Source organism: Thamnophis sirtalis, unplaced genomic scaffold (genome assembly GCF_051295495.1).
Source record: "Thamnophis sirtalis isolate CommonGarterSnake01/CBP01778 unplaced genomic scaffold, rThaSir2_p1.2 scaffold_13, whole genome shotgun sequence".
Classification (NCBI taxonomy): domain Eukaryota; kingdom Metazoa; phylum Chordata; class Lepidosauria; order Squamata; family Natricidae; genus Thamnophis; species Thamnophis sirtalis.
This window is the reverse complement of record NW_028261393.1, coordinates 9,186,579-9,203,624: the sequence shown is the minus strand read 5'-3', so window position 1 is coordinate 9,203,624 and position 17,046 is coordinate 9,186,579. Positions and strand designations below refer to the sequence as shown.

The 17,046-nt window shown below is 34.9% G+C and overlaps 1 long non-coding RNA gene across 1 annotated transcript; it reads right to left on the bottom strand.

Annotated features, from left to right (window-relative positions):
* Positions 1-277: 277 nt before the first annotated feature.
* On the bottom strand, positions 278-7,386 carry LOC148043011 (uncharacterized). The gene is made up of 8 exons (XR_015698403.1): positions 7,362-7,386; positions 6,317-6,334; positions 4,002-4,019; positions 3,433-3,450; positions 3,120-3,143; positions 2,647-2,670; positions 996-1,013; positions 278-301 (listed from the first exon to the last, which is right to left on the bottom strand). It is a non-coding gene; the product is annotated as an uncharacterized LOC148043011 (long non-coding RNA).
* Positions 7,387-17,046: the final 9,660 nt, after the last annotated feature.

Sequence of the window (17,046 nt, the reverse complement as noted above, 5' to 3'; positions counted from 1 at the left end):
AATATCTTTTATTTTATTGATTTACATTATACTTGATGACTGTGTCATCCAACAAATTAGTAGTCTATCACACATTTACCGCAAGAGTCTTTCAAGCACATTACAACATCTCTTGTGGCTGCTATGGTGCAGTGTATTATTTGAACCTATGAAATTGGTCATTGTGTTTTTCATTTAAACACATGGGACAATTAGTTATGATTAGAATCTCCAGACATTCAAAGAAAGGACCCTCCCTTTTGGACAGTACCATTGCAAAATTAATAATGAAACTTACGATTGTTGCAAGACAGTTCACTATCTGGAATTTTAAAAAAATACAATTATTCTTTTGTTTAAAAAGGTTAACAAAGGACATTGATATTTCCCTTATTGCATTGATATACTAGGATGTAGAAATCAACATCAGAGTGATTTGAGGAATAGGGAAGTTAGCCTAAAAGGTTAGTTTAACAATTTCCTACCGGTGTCCACTAAGATACCCCATTGGGAAACCTTTCTTGACAGTTTCTTTCCTTTTTTCCTTTTTATTGTTGTTTGGACTCACCTGCAGACTTTCCTTGCACACAAAATTACATATGTTTCAATGTGTGTCAGGAGGAGAGGTTGTTTCGAGGAAGGCAATAAGATAATTTCTTTATTCCTTCCAGATCAACCCTATCTTTCAACTGTAGGAGAAAATATTGGGGGGGGGGGGTCTAAGACTGATCAGATATGTTCACCTTCTATAAGGATATAAGGCAGCAGAAAAGGTATTTAGAGATGCAGAGGGTTCAACCATAGTTACATGAGAACTTCACCAAACATTTTAAAGAATCTCGAGGAAAGAAATAGCAGCCAAATTGATTCAATGGGCAAAGTTAAGTAAGTTTTAATGTTGATTTGGTTTCCTGATTATTATCTATCTCTGCATATGCAACCTCTTTAATTTATTTTGTGATTTATTGAATTATTTGTCCTGCCATGGGAGTTATTAGCAAGTTTTCAATACTTACGTCATTTAATTTCTTGTCCTAAATTGAACATTAAAAGAGTACAGTTATTTCCTCCATGCAATGTTGTTTTAATCTTGTAATCATTCACAACTTAACATTTTTTCGCAGAACTCTTAAACCAAAGTAGTTTGACCTGATCTCTTTTGTTCTTATTTAATTCCTCAGGACACCTGATTTAAACATGACTTATCAAGGCTTGATACATTGTTTACAAAGCAGAAATGAATAAAAACAGATAAAATAATCCCAAAAATAAGCATGGTGATAAATGATAAAAACAATTTTTATTTCATACTTTTTTCCCTCTCCCCCCTCTTTGAAATGCCATATCAGCCCTGCGTATAACTTTTATCAAGGGATTGATTAGGAGCTCCATTATTGGCTACTGAGGCCCTCAGAAAAACCTTGCTGGCTGCAGAAGAAATGGGCCAAGGTGTGCAAGGCCTGGCTACAACTATCTGAAGGTAAGGAGTAGGCAGCTCCATCATCCCTATGCTAGCTTAATTTTTACCCGTGCACCCTGGAGTAGGCGGGGTCTTAATTAGGGCTTATTTTGGGGATAGAGCTTATATTGGACGCACGTGTAAAAAACAAGCTGTGAGTTACTTTCTGAATAGGTCTTATTTTTGGGAAAACATGGTAGCAGCAGCAGCAACAAAATACAGTGGCAGACCCACGAGGAATGTTTCCCATTCAATAGCCCTCTGGCTTCCATTCTTATTCACCAAGGGCCTCAAAAAAAAGAAAAAGAAAACCACCTCATCCAGGTACCAGCTTGCCACACTAAATATGAAAGAGCATGTGCAGTGAACTCAACCTTTTTGCAATTTTGGCCTCCATGCCAACCACTTTGGGAAGTAAGAGCAAAAAGACTTTGATAGGGGACTGGTATGTTGATATATTTCCACAGAACTTTTATTTAAAAGTGACTCTTTATATCAACAGTTAACACTCAGTGAGGATTTGCTAGGGAAACTTGAAATGTCTCTTCAAAATTGAAAACAATTTTCTCTTTGAGGGTCCCCTATTAGGAATATTAATTTTTTTGCCAGATAGCTGAAAGGTTGCACAATTTTTAGGTGGAAATGGGTTTAGAACACTCTTGGCTGCAATCAAACATTTTTACGCAGGTCTGTTAAAGATTGAATTGTTGCACTTATTGAAAATACAATGGTTGGTTAGGTTTATCTATGGTAGTTTTTCTCAGTGGGATGGAGAAATTTAACATGTATTGCAAAGACAGTTTTTTGTTTCTGGATAATACAATAGATTGTTTGAAGCTATGAAACAGGTTAATGAGTTTATTAGTTTGATGTTACAGTGCGCAATATCAATAGTAATTAGACTTATATACAGCTTCACAGTGCTTTTCAGCCCTCTCTAAGAAATTTAATGAGTTAGCAAATTTCCCCCAACAATTTGGGTACTTATTTTACCCACCTCAAAGGGATGGATGGCTGAGTCAACTTTGAGCCTGGTGAGATTTGAACTGACAAATTGCATGCAACCAGCAATCAGCAGAAGCAGCCTGCAGTACTGCACTCTAAACACTGTGCCACCAAGGTTGTGAGCAAAAATCCCAACTCCATTATTCAAAGAAATAACACTTCCTTTTAAACCATATCCTTGAAAAATTAATAATAAAACTTACATTTTTCGGAAGACTAGAAATAAGCTGGAATAAAATGTGTGAAATTATTGTTTTGTTTCAAAGGTTTAACAAAGGATATGAATAACTTTTCATCTATCTACTAGTAAGGCTTGATACATTGTTTACATAGCAGGTATGAATGAAAATGGCAAATATAGTCCCTAAATTGAACGAACAAATAAAAAACAGCCCCACTTTTATTTTCATGTTATTTTTTCCTCTTTTTGATGCATAAAAGAACCATAAGTATTCTGTGTATAGCTTATATAAAGAACACAGAGAACTTGTTCAAAGTAATCTTATGTATGTAAGACAAAGCGTGTTTAAATATGCGGCAGGCTAAACATGAAAGAAGCAGGTTAATATGTGCAGTGAACACAATCCTGAATAGTTGTTAGCCAAACACATGTCCTTCATTTAGAGGATTCTTCATATGTGGTATTTATTTAGTTAATTGTTAATTAGACACTCACTTCATTCTTATTCTGGTTCAAAATCTAAAGTGGAAAAAAGAAATAGTTAGTTGCCTTATATATTACTGAGTGAGTAATGGGTTACTGGATCTATAGATTACTGTGGTTATTGACATTTCAGAAACTCAAACCACTTGATCTACTTATGGTTCACTATAATACATGAATCAGAGCATGCTTCTTTCATGAAGCTAGTTTAGTATTTTCAGTGAACATAACGCTGACCCAGTTGTTAGCCAAATCGATGCCCTTCATAGGGAGGATGATTCCCATTTGATGTTCATTTAGTTAAATGTTAGCAAGATATACTCACCTCGATGACTCTTTGAAGCTTAAATGGAAAAACAGAAATAGTTATTTTCCTTGTTATGGGTTACTCATTGTGCAACAGATTATTGGATCTATATTTATTCAGGTTACTGATATTTCAGGGAAACCCAAAGCACTTGATCTATTTATGGTTTGTCCTAAATGTAAATCCAGATCATGGCTTCTTTCAGGAAGCATGTTTAGTATATGTGGTGAACACAATCCCAACATAGTTTTTAACCAAAGCAAGGTCCTTCATAAAGTGGAGGGTTCATATTTGGTGTTTATTTAGCAATAGTAATAGCACTTAACTTATATACTGCTTTATATTGCTTTACAGCCCTCTCTAAGCAGTTTACAAAGTCAGCATATTGCCCCCAACAATTTGGGCCCTCATTTTAACCCCCTCCACCCCTTGGAAAGATGGAAGAATGAGTCAACTTTGTGCCTGGTGAGATTTGAACTGCCAAATGGCAATCAGCCAGCAATCAGCAGAAGTAGTACTGCACTCTAACCACCATGCCACTGAGGCTCAATAATATATTTAGTTATTTATTAACCAGAGAAACTCACATTAGCGGGCAGTTCACCCTAAAATAGAAAAATGAAATCGTTATTATCTTTCATATAGGTTGCTGAGTGGGTAATAGGTTATTGGATCTATAAATTACTGAGGTTATTGGAGTAGGTTATTTGAGATTCATCAACAGGGGTAAAATAAACATGGGAAGTAAAATAGGAAGTTTTTTAAAGAATGGAGCTGCTATCCAAAATGAACAAATCAACAATCCAAAAAATTTCAATTCATTAAGCAGCTCTCTGAAATATACTAAAAACTGTATTTTCAAAGTACAGAAAAGATTTGCAATACCCAGCCTGAGTATTGTTGAACCAGTTAAATAATAAATAGTACAGTTATTATCCATCCAATCATTTTTTTTTTGCCTTTGAGTCATCCACAAAAATTAATACTGCTTTGCAGATCATTTAAATCATTCTAGAGAGTTGAACAATTTTCCTAAATGTACTTGCTTATAGAATCAACAGGTTTTTGGGCAACACTCCTAAAATAAATATGTGAATAAAATTTTAAAACCCTCTTAGTTCACCCATATTCCACTCTTTGATGCAGAACATACCATAACTCTCCTGCATGTTTGACACATAAAAATGTCTATTTAATTTCAACAGAAACTCAACTATGTGTTGCTCTGCCAAAATACACTGATAACCTGCACATTTTATATGAACAAGGAAGATTTGCATAGTTATTCCTCTAGGCAATTGTTTCTCTACATTTTGCAGGTAGCTCTCAACTTACAGCCACAGTTGGGACATGAATTTCCATTGCTAAATCATGCTTGATTTTACAACATTTTGTGCCACCGCTGTTAACCAAATTGCTCTTGTTTTTATGTGATTCTTAAGTTAATCGGGCTTCCCCCATTGACTTTGCTTGTTGAAAGATGACTAGGAAGGTTGCACATGGTGATCACATGACTCCAGGACACTGCAACCATTCTAAATACAAGGACCCAAATCTGGGTCTAATGTTTGTAGTGATTCTGTGAATGATTGTGAGTGAGAATATTGATTGCAACTCATCTTTTCAGTGCCATTGCAACCTTCAACAATCATTAAAACAATAGTTGTAAGTCGAGAACTGTCTGTAGTTATCCACAAAAACCTAACACAAGTTTGCAGTTCTCTTACATCAAAATAGTTTTTTCCTCTGCCTTCTCCCAAGGACTTCCCATGGGAATGGGGGAGAATAATATATCCTGCCAGAAGATATCTTGTAATTTCAACCATGTAGAACAGGTTGTAAAGAGCCCCTATCTGCAAACGGCAGAATTATGCCACCATTCTCAGTCTTTGTGATTACCTAGGGTGGTTTTTCCAATAAATCATATGGTGCCCTTCCCAAAATGTAATAAATTAGCTGAAAATCATTAAGGAATAAATGATTCCTTGTGATAACATTGGAGAGTTGAGCAATTCCTTTAATACACACTCTTAACTCATCAAGCCGTTACATTGTCAGCCTCCCTAACTTGAAACTAAGAGATGAAGAAGCAAATACACATCAAGAGTCATATCTACACCCATCAGGGTAACCACACTATTATTCTAGTGACTGCTGTTTCTTATGATGTCTTTTCCAGTATGAGGGGATGTGGTCAGAGACTGTGGAAAGTAGTAAAACAGGTAGGCCTAAGTTCTTTGAAAGGGGTGTGGTAAGAAGGGGGCTTGTTTGTTGGAATGAAGGGCTCTCAGTTAAGGACCTTATTTGATATAAAGTTCTACTGAAAAAATCAGATCTGTCTATGCATTTATGTGTAAAAGGGGGGAGTTAAGAACTGCACTGGGCACATTAATTCTCTGCATTAAGAGATGCATTTTGAGCATTGATTCCCTCAGTCCAAATAGCATTCTTAACTAACAGAAGACTTCTAAATTTATGTAGGACTTCAAGTAATCCTCATTCGGGATTTTTGACGAATGCTTCCTAAACTAAAGATTTCTCTCTTTTTGATGCATAACACACCATAACTGAAGAGCATATTTATTTTATCATGTGTTGGAGAACCGTTTCAAAGGCATGCTGGTTATCCTATGTGTGTAAGGCAAAACATTCACACTCTGGTGTCTGTTCAGAAACATATCGTAGGCTAATGTAATAAAAGTTAAACTTTCTAGGCTGCCTCTAGATGAGATGGGCAGCAAACAAATCTAATAAATGAATAATAAATAAATAAAATTTGACACATGAGAATGATTATTTAATTTCAAAATGAAAATTCAGGTATATTTGTTACACTCTCAAAATATACTGGTAACTTGCACATTTTCTAAATAAGTAGAAGTAGAAGATTAGTAATACTCACGGCATTATTGATCCCGAGCTAAATTGAATAATAAAATAGTACAGTTATTCCTCCATGCAATTGTTTCTTTATCTTTGAGACATCCCCAAAAACATAATATTGCTTTGCAGATCTCTTAAACCAAAACAGTTTGACCAGGTCCCTTTTGTTCTTATTTAAGGACATGCGTGGTGAACAAAATTCTGGGGTGGTATAGAGAGCTATTCCCATTTGGCATTAACATCATTAATTGGTAAATAGGCACACTCAACTCTTTGTTTCCTAGCACCTAAAGTAGAAGACATAAATAGTTATATTCCTTCTAATGAGTTACTGGATCGATAATAAATCACCAGATCTATAGGTTACTGAGGTTACTGAAGTAGGTTGCTCAAATTTAATCAGAAGCAAAAAGTGAACACAGCAAGAAAATTGGAAATGAAAAAAAATGAGCTGCTATTCAAAATTATGAAAAGAAAAATAAGTTATTACATGCATATTCTCTAACTTGAGAAGATACAAACTAATTGATAAATTCTTTAAGCAGCTGCAGAAGCCCAAGGTTGCTATGAATATCAAGTATCTCATGGCAAGGAGATTCCAGTGAGTAATAGATGGGACAGATAGATCTATCAAATAATCAGATTTCAAAATCCTCCCCTTCCACTTTTGTATGATTATTAATCCAATTATACATGCAAACATTAGGAAACTATGATGAAATTATCCAAAGTAGAAAATGAATATAAAACACAAAGGTTTTTCTTAATCTTTGCTCCTACTTAAATATCTTTTATTTTATCGATTTACACTATACCTGATGACTGTGTCATCCAACAAATTAGTAGTCTATCACACATTTACCGCAAGAGTCTTTCAAACACATGACAACATCTCTTGTGGCTCTTATGGTGCAGTGTATTACTTGAACCTATGAAATTGGTCATTGTGTTATCATTTAAACACATGGGACGATTAATTATGATCAGAAATCTCAGCTCACACATTCAAAGAAAGGACCCTTCCTTTTGGACAGTAGCATTGCAAAATTAATAATGAAACTTACGGTCTTTATAAGACAGTCCACTACCTGGAATTTAAAAAAATAGAATTATTCTTTTGTTTAAAAAGGTTAACAAAGGACATTGATATTTCCCTTGGTGCATTGATATACTAGGATGTAGAAATCAACATCAGGGTGATTCGAGGGAAGTTATCCTAAAAGGTTAGCTTAACAATTTCCTACTGGTGTCCACTAAGATACTCTATTGGGAAACCTTTCTTGACAGTTTCTTTCTTTTTTTCATTTTTATTGTTGTTGTTTCGACTCACCTGCAGACTTTCCTTGCACCCAAAACTACATATGTTTCAATGTGTGTCAGGAGGAGAGGTTGTTGCAAGGAAGGCAATAAGATAATTTCTTTATTCCCAGATTAACCCTATCTTTCAACTGTAGGAGAAAATATTGGGTAGTCTAAGATTAATCAGACAGGTTCACCTTCTATAAGGATATAATGCAACAGCAAAGATGCAGAGGGTTTTGCCATAAAACTTCACGAGACTTTTTAAAGAATCTCAAGTAAAGAATTGCAGCCATATTGATTCAGTGGACAAAGCTAAGTTAGTGTTAGTTTTATTGTTGATTTGGTTTTCTGATTATGCAACCTCTTTCATTTATTTTGTGATTCATTGTATTGTTTGTCCTGCCCTGGGAGTTATTAGCAGAGGTTTCCAATACTCACATTAGTTATTTGAGATACCTAAATTGAACAACAAAAGAGTACATTTATTCCTCCTGGAATTATTTCTTTACCTTTTACTCATCTATAAAACTTAACGGCTTTAACTTAAAACTCAAAACAGTTTTAACAAACTTGCAGATGTTTTAAATTATGTTTTAAAATAGTGGTTAGCAATTTTCCTACATTGAAAGACATGTAAACATCACCCAATTTTTGGCCTCATAAAATAAACATAGAAATTAATGGAAAAAAACATATTATTTCACACATTTGTCTCTTCTTTATGCATGTAATGCTATAACTGATATGCATATTTATTTTATCATCAGCACAGACAGATTTTTCAAATGAATGAAGACCATATTTTATATATAAGGGAAAGCAAACTGAGATGTTGTTTAGAAACTTACTGTAGGTTATGGCATAATGGTTGGACACATATCTATACTTTTAAAATGAATACCCAATCATATCTGATGCACTCCCAAAATTCACCAATCCACAATTTCTAAGTACAAAAATGTTTTGTGATAATCATTGAGGATACTTATTCAACTAAATTAAATAATAAAACTGTATAGTTATTCCTCCATGAAATATGTTCTTTATGTTTTGTTATCCTTAAAAATATAACACTACTCTACAGATCTCTCAAATCAGTCTATAGAGGTGAACAATTTTCCTAAATCTACAAACTTGTTGAAATTACTTGGTTTTTGACCAATTCCCCCCCCCCCCAACACCCTGCATTCAATCATATAAACATTTTAAGGATTATTATTTCACACTTATTCCTCATTTCAGTGTATAAAGTGCCACAACTTACCCAGACATTTCATCAAGGGCCTAGAGAACTTTTCTAAAGCAATCTTATGTGTATAGGGGGAAGTATGTTCATACTCTCACGTTTGTTCAAAAATGTATTAAAGAAACAATCTGTATTTCTACAAGATGTTTAAATATGTAAATTTAGGAAGTATAGTAGAGGTTCTGTTTTATATGAATAACTTGCTTACTTGGCACCTAGGACCATGATGGCAAACCTTTGGCATGAGTGCAAGAGGTGGCATGCAGAGCTCTCTCTGTAGGCACGTGCACCATCTCTATCTGCTCTTCTGGTTTCTGGTGCGTACTTGTGTGCTGGCCAGCTGGTCTTTGCAGGTGCCGGAGCACTGGAAAATGGCCCCTCAAAAGCCTAAAAATGCCCTGAAAAACAGCATGACAATGGCCCTAAAAATGGCCTGAAAACACCTCCCGAAAGGCTCCAAAACGGTCTGAAAAATGTTCTGAAAATGGGCTGAATATGACCTTAAAAGGGGCCTTTAAAAAGCCTGAAAAATGCCCCCAAAACAGCATTAAAATGGCCCAACAAACGGCCCAAAAACTCTCTGAAAATGGCCTGAAAATGCCCCCAAAATTGCCAAAAGTGGCCAAAAAACAGGCATGTGTGCATCATCTACCTAGTCTTTGGATTTCCAGCACTCCGGCATATACATGCACGCACGTTCCAGTCCAGCCACTTGGAGCCAAAAAGGTTTGCCATCACTGACCTAGGATATCTTTATAGTTTAACATTTCAGAGGAATTCAAAGCACTTAATCTATTTATGGTTTCACTATAGTAAATGAATAAAAAAAAAGCTAGACACACTGATTTGTTGTGTCGGTGTGACGTAAATAGCAAAAAGAAAAAGTTATTTTTGTTCTCATTTGTTCCTGAGGAGCTAATAGATTACTGGCTGTTTAGCTTACTTGAGTATAATGAAATAGGTCATTCAAGGTTGATCAATAGGGCAAAAAATGAACAGAGAATGAAAAACAAAAGGAAAAAGGACTGCTATAAAAATAAATAAAAAAAACATGAATTGTATGTGGATTCTCCCTCTAATCTAAGGAATTACAACCAGATACATCCATACCAGGAATGAAAAACTGATAAATTCTTTAAGCAGCTGGGGAAATGTAAGAAAAAACTGAGGTCTGAGACTAATCAGAAAGGTTCACCTTCCACATAGATTTAATGCAACAGAAAATATTCTTAGAGATGCAAAAGGTTCAATAATAGTTGTGAGTAAAAGGACTTACTCTGTTCACCCAACATTTTTAAGAATCTCAACCAAAGGAGTTGGACCCTTATTGAAACAACCTCCAAACCTAACTTAGCTTTAATGCTGATGTTATTTTTGATGCTTATCTATCTGTGCATAGGCAACCTCTTAAGTTGTTTTATGATTCATTTTATTACATGTTCCACTATGGGAGTTATTAGCCCAGGTTTGCAATACTCACAGGTAATCCTTGTAAATCCTAAATTGAATAATAAAAGACTACAGTTATTCTTTCATGCAATATTTTAAAAAAACATTTTAATCATCCACAATAACTTAAAATAGCTTTGCAGATCTCTTAAACAAGGCAGTTTGACCTGGTCTATTTTGTTCTTATTGAAATCTTCCTGACACGTGATTTGAACATTTCTAATCAAGGTTTGATGCATTGTTTACACAGTGGATATAAATGAAAATAGCAATAGCAATAGCAGTAGACTTATATACCGCTTCATAGGCCTTTCAGGCCTCTCTAAGCGGTTTACAGAGTCAGCATATTGCCCCCAACAATCTGGGTCCTCATTTTACCCACCTCGGAAGGATGGAAGGCTGAGTCAACCCTGAGCCGGTGAGATTTGAACCGCTGACCTGCTGATCTAGCAGTAGCCTGCAGTGCTGCATTTAACCACTGCGCCACCTTGGCTCTTTTATGAAAATGATAAAATGATAAAATGATAAAATGATCAAGATACTCCCTAAAATAAATGTGTGAACAAATGAATTTTTTTTTCATATTTTCTTTTTCTTCTTCATATATAAAAGGCTATAACTGCCCTGTGTATAGCTTTTATCAAAGGTATAGAGAACGTTTTAAAAGTAATCTTAGGTGTGTAAAACAAAGCATGTTCAAGCTATTGTGTTAATTCAAAGATGTACTGTAAACTAAGGATGAAAAGAGGAGATGGTGAGGCCAATATGCCATGTCTGTATAAAATGTTTAAGCAGTCATTTCAGGAAGTACAGGTAGCGTTTGTACATGATAAACCTGCTTACTTGTCATCCAGGATTTCTTCATAGTATTTTTATTCCAGCGAACTCAAGACACTTGATTATTCATGGTTCACTGTAGTAGTGCCTTATTCCAGGAAGCAAGCTTAACACTTGCAATGGATATAATCCTGACACAATTGATAGCCAAATTGATACTTTTCCTATAGAATACTTTTCATATTTGGTTTTATTTAATTAATTAGTAATTAGAGACATTCACTTTCTGACCCTGAAGCAGGTAAAGTAATAATAAAACAAGAGAAATGGATTGTGTCCAGTTTCTGAATACAATCCTGATGTAGTTGCCAACAAAATTCATGCCCTTCATATAGAATGGTGTTTATATTTGGTGTTTATTAAATTAAGTAGAGACACTCACCGTCTTTCCTAGGAGCTATGCAAAAAAAGAATAAAAAGAAAGAGTTATTCTGTTCTTATAGGTTACTGAATGGATAATACATTATTAGATCCGTACATGATTGAAGTTGGATAACTCAAAGTTAATGAACAAAGGGAAAAAGGTGAACACAGAAAGAAAAATTGGAAAAGAAAAAAAAGAGAGCTGTTCTCCAAATTATGAAAACAAAAAAATAAATTATTATATGTGTATTCTGCATTTAATCTAAGGAGATATGATTTGATAAATCCATATCAGGGTCAAATAATTGATAATTGTTTTAAGCAGCTTGGGAAAGCCAAGGATGCTGCATTGGTCCACTTTCTCTCGATAATTAGATTCCAGTAGGCAGCAGATATCTATAGGTTATAACAATGAAAGGAATAGATGCATCTGTTAAATAATCTGATTTCAAAAATTATGGCTTCCATCTTTGCATGATAGTTAATCCAATTTATATGCAATTATTAGAGACTACTGAGTAAACTACCCTAAATAAAAAATTAAACATAAAACAGGAGGGCTCTTTTTAAATTTATGCTCCTTATTAAATCCCTTTTATTTATTGATTTAAATTATGATTGATGGTTGTGTTATGCGGCAAGTTAGTCGTCTGCCAGGGATTTCTGCAAGTCCATAAAACACTCTTTTGGCAACTAATGAGATATTGTGTGCATTGTTTCAACTTAAAAAATGGGTTATTGTGTTTATAACTTTAAATTGCATGGTAAATAGTCCTCGTTTGGGATAAGGCTGCATTTAGTTATGAGCAGAACTCCCTGCTCAGTTATTCAATGAAATCGACTTCCCTTGTGGATGGTGCCTTAGCAAAATGAATAGTAAAACTTACATTTTCAAGCAGGGCAGCAGCCTGGAATAAAAAATGTGGAATTCAAAAGTTTAATAAAGGATAATGAAAACTTCCCTAGCACATCAGTATACTAGGTAGCAATATAAAAATCAACATCCGGTTAATCCCAATAGTATGGATTCCATGTTCTTCTCTTCTATTAGCGGACCATAGAAAATTAGCTGAACAAATTCCATACTACAAATTCCTATCCCTCCTTTTTCCTAATTCTCATTTTGCTGCTCATTTCTTCTCACAAAAGGAATCAAAGTCAGCGAAAGAACAATCAGCTGAGGTATATAATATAGGAAGAATGTTATATTTTCTCCAAATAAAAGATGGGCCTCGATACCTGTCAGCACCCAGTTTTTTCCCCACAAGGGACTAATTTGGGAAATTGATTAGAATGCTCTGAAAAAAGATAGCAGTAGTGGCAAGATTCATATATGGTAGTAAAACCAAGAGGAATTTTGCCTATTCAATCGGTCTGTGGCTTTGATTCTTATTCACCAAGGGACTTAAAACAAAATTCCTCCTGGCCACAATTTAGAAGTGCCACTAAAATGATGGCCCATAAGTAAATCTTTCTGCAACAGGAAGGTGTCTTCCTAGACAAATATCTGTGCAACTTGTTCCCATACTCCTGTGGCTAATTTTTTCCCCCAATTAGAGACTTTTACTGATGTGGTCCAGCAAAAAATCTTATACAATAATTCTATAAAAAACTTCCAATGTTGTCTGGAGTTTTAGAGAAAAGTGATGCAAAGAATGAGATAATCCTTTTCCTTTTCTCATTGCCTATTCTCAATTTTACCTGCATCTAAGCAAACATTCCTCATGAAAGTCAATTATTCCAGTTAAACCAATGTGTTTTCATTTAAAAACAGAACAAATCCCTGGACAATTCAGAGATGAATAAAACCCAGCATAAGGGCTCCAAGAACATTTTTGAGAAAAACAGAAGCACAACGTTACTGTATGCTGCATCATCTGTTAAAATTTTTTGCACATTTATTGCATAATGAAACCCAATGAAGGATGCACATTTTCCTTGGCTGGTCAGACCAATCGATATAACTCCAGAACTCTTGTAAGCAGTTTCTGACCTATCTTGAATCAATCCATCCTCATGAATCTTGCACTTGTCTCTAGCTCTGCCGCATAATTCCTTGTACAATTGCAAAGTATAGCTTTGCTTAGCATTGAGTGTTTGAAATGGGGATTGGAAGTGTTGACCACTAAGATTCCCCATTGAGAAACCTTGATTTAAAAGTTTTTTTTTCATTGTTATTGTTTGGATCCAACTATAGATTTTCCTTGCACACAAACCTACACATGTTTCAATGTGGTACTTAACTGATTGTTAACCCAAATTGAATATTAAAATAGTACAGTTATTTCCTCCATGCAATGTTGTTTTAATGTTGTATTCATTCACAACTTAACATTTCTTCACAGAACTCTTAAACCAAAGTAGTTTGACCTGATCTCTTTTGTTCTTATTTAATTCCTCAGGACGCCTGATTTAAACATGATAAATCAAGGCATAACCTTACTTTATGCTGCATCATCCATCAAAGATTCTGGACTTTTATTGCATTGTGAAATCCAAAGAATGATGCACATTTTCCTGGGCTAGTCAGTTCAATTGACATTTTCAGAACCCTTTCTAAGCAGTTTCTGACCTATATTGAGTCAGTTTGTCCTCATGTGTCTTGTGCAAACCTCTAGTCCAGACACAGAACTCCTTGCGCAATTGGGAGGCATAATTTTGCTTTGCACAGAATCCTGGATAAAAGTATTGTTAATGTTGGCCGCTAAGACACCCCATTGGAAAACTTGGGTTTATAAGGAGGTTTCTTTTTGGTTATTATTGTTTGGATTCCCCTTGGATTTTCCTTACTGACAAAGTTATAATCATTTGAATGTGTGTCAGGAGGAGAATTTGTTGCAAGTAAGGCAATAAGATTATTCCTTTATTCCTTCCCGATCAACCCTATCTTTCAACTGTAGGAGAAAATATTGGGTGGTCTAAATCTAATCAGATATGTTCACCTTCTATAAGGATATAATGCAGCAGAAAAGGTATTTGGAGATGAAGAGGGTTCAACCATAGTTACATGAAAACTTCACCAAACATTTTAAAGAATCTCGAGGAAAGAAATAGCAGCCAAATTGACTCAACGGGCAAAGTTAAGTAAGTTTTAATGTTGATTTGGTTTCCTGATTATTATCTATCTCTGCATATGCAACCTCTTTTATTTATTTTGTGATTTATTGAATTATTTGTCCTGCCATGGGAGTTATTAGCAGGTTTTCAATACTTACGTCATTTGTTAGACCGGACTAAATTGAACAACAAAAGAGTACAATTACTACACATGGAATTATTTCTTTACCTTTTACTCATCTATAAATCTTAACTGTTTTAACTAAAAACTTAACAGTTTTGATAAACTTGCAGATGGTTTAAATCATGTTTTAAAGTAGTAGTTAGCAATTTTCCTAAATTGAAAGACATGTAAACAACACCGAGTTTTTGGCCTCATAAAATATATATACGAATTAATGAATAAAATATTATTTCATACATTCTTCCCTTCTTTATGATTGTAACGAATTAAGTGATGTGCATATTTATTTTATCATCAGTACAGATAGCTTTTTCAAAGGAATGAAGACCATATTTTATATATAAGGGAAAGCAAATTGAGGTTATGGCATACTGGTTGGACACATGATAATATATATACTTTTAAAATGAACACCCAATCATATTTGTTGCACTCCCAAAATTTGCCAATCATGTCCACAATTTCTAAGTACAAAAGTGTTTTGTGATAATCACTGAGAATACTTCTTCAGCCATAGTTATATAAGAACTTACTGTGTTCACCCAACATTTGTAAGAATCTCACATACAGAACTGTCTACGCAACTATTTCATTGCAAATTGATCTGTTGGGCCCAGCATGTCCATGTCATGTTGTTCATTGAGGAGAACATATCACAAAACCATGCAGGTTTATAAGTTGGCACATGAAAAGGGACATTTACTCCCAGATTGGAAATCAGACATATTTGTGACATTCATGAAAGAATTCTGCACATTGTCTAGGCACATGGAAGATTTATAATACTCACCACGACGCTATTGACCTAAATTTAAAAATAAAATTCCAGATATTATTCCATTCTGTATTTTGCAAATATCTTAAACTAAAGCCAGTTTAGCGTAGTGACTAAGGTGCTGCCCTATCCTTCAACAGTAGGACAAAATATTGGGGGCTCTGATACAAGTCAGATAGGTTCATCGTCTAGAAAGGTATAATTCAGCAGAAAAGATAATTAGAGATGCAGATGGTTCAGCCACAGTTACATGAGAACTTACTGTGTTCGCCCAACGTTTTAAGAATCTCATATTAAGAATTAGCAGCCACACTGACCAAAGCTACAAAGCTTAGTTTTATGATTTTCAGAGGATTGTCTATCCATGTACATGCAAATGTTTAAATTGTTTTGTGGTTCATTTTATGACATGTCCCACCATAGAAAACATTGGCAGAGCTTTATGTTGTTAGCCTAAATTGAACATTAAAATAGTACAATTATTTCCCCATGCAATGTTGTTTTAACCTTGTAATCATTTCTAACAACTTAACGTTTCTTTTCAGAACTCTTAAACCAAAGTAGTTTGACCTGATCTCTTTTGTTCTTATTTAATTCCCCAGGACACCTGATTTAAACATGACTAATCAAGGCATAACATTACTTTATGCTGCATCATCCATCAAAGATTCTGGACATTTATTGCATGTTTATGTCATGTTGTTTATTGAGGAGAATATATCACAAAACGATGCAGGTTTAAAAGTTGGCACATGAAAAGGGACATTTACTCCCAGATTGGAAATCAGACATATTTGTGACATTCATGAAAGAATTCTGCACATTGTCTAAGCACATGGAAGATTTATAATACTCACCAAGCCATTGCCCTAAATTTAAAAATAAAATAGTCCAGTTATTATTCCATTCTGTTTTTTGCAAATATCATAAACTAAAGCCAGTTTAGCGTAGTGACTAAGGTGCAGGCCTAGAAACCAGAACCATGTGAATTCTGGTCCTGCCTTTGGCATGGGAGCCAAGTGGGTGACTTTGGTCATCACTCTCCCAGCCCAACTCATGTGACAAAGTTTTGTTGTTAAGTGAGTCCCCCCCCCCACATTTTATGACATTTCGTACCATACTTCTTAAGTAGATTACTGCAGTTATTAAATTAGTCCCATGATTATTAGGGGAATCTGGCTTCCCCTTTGACTTGGTTAGTCAGAGGTTGAAAAAGTTGATCACATGATCCACCCCCCCAGGTACTGCAACCGCCCTAAATATGAATCAGTTATCAAGAATCCACATATAAATCACAGGACCATCAAGATGCTCCAACAGTCACAAGTGTGAAAAATGGCCATGTCACTTTTTCAGTGTTCTTGTAACCCCCAAAAGTCACTAAACTAGTTACTTTCTGAGTAGGTCTTATTTTGGGGAAAACATGGTAGCAGCAGCAGCAAAATACAGTGGCAGGCCCAAGAGTAAGTTTCTCCATTCAACAGCCCTCTGGCTTCATTTCTTATTCATTAAGGGCCTCAAAAAATAAACTTCATC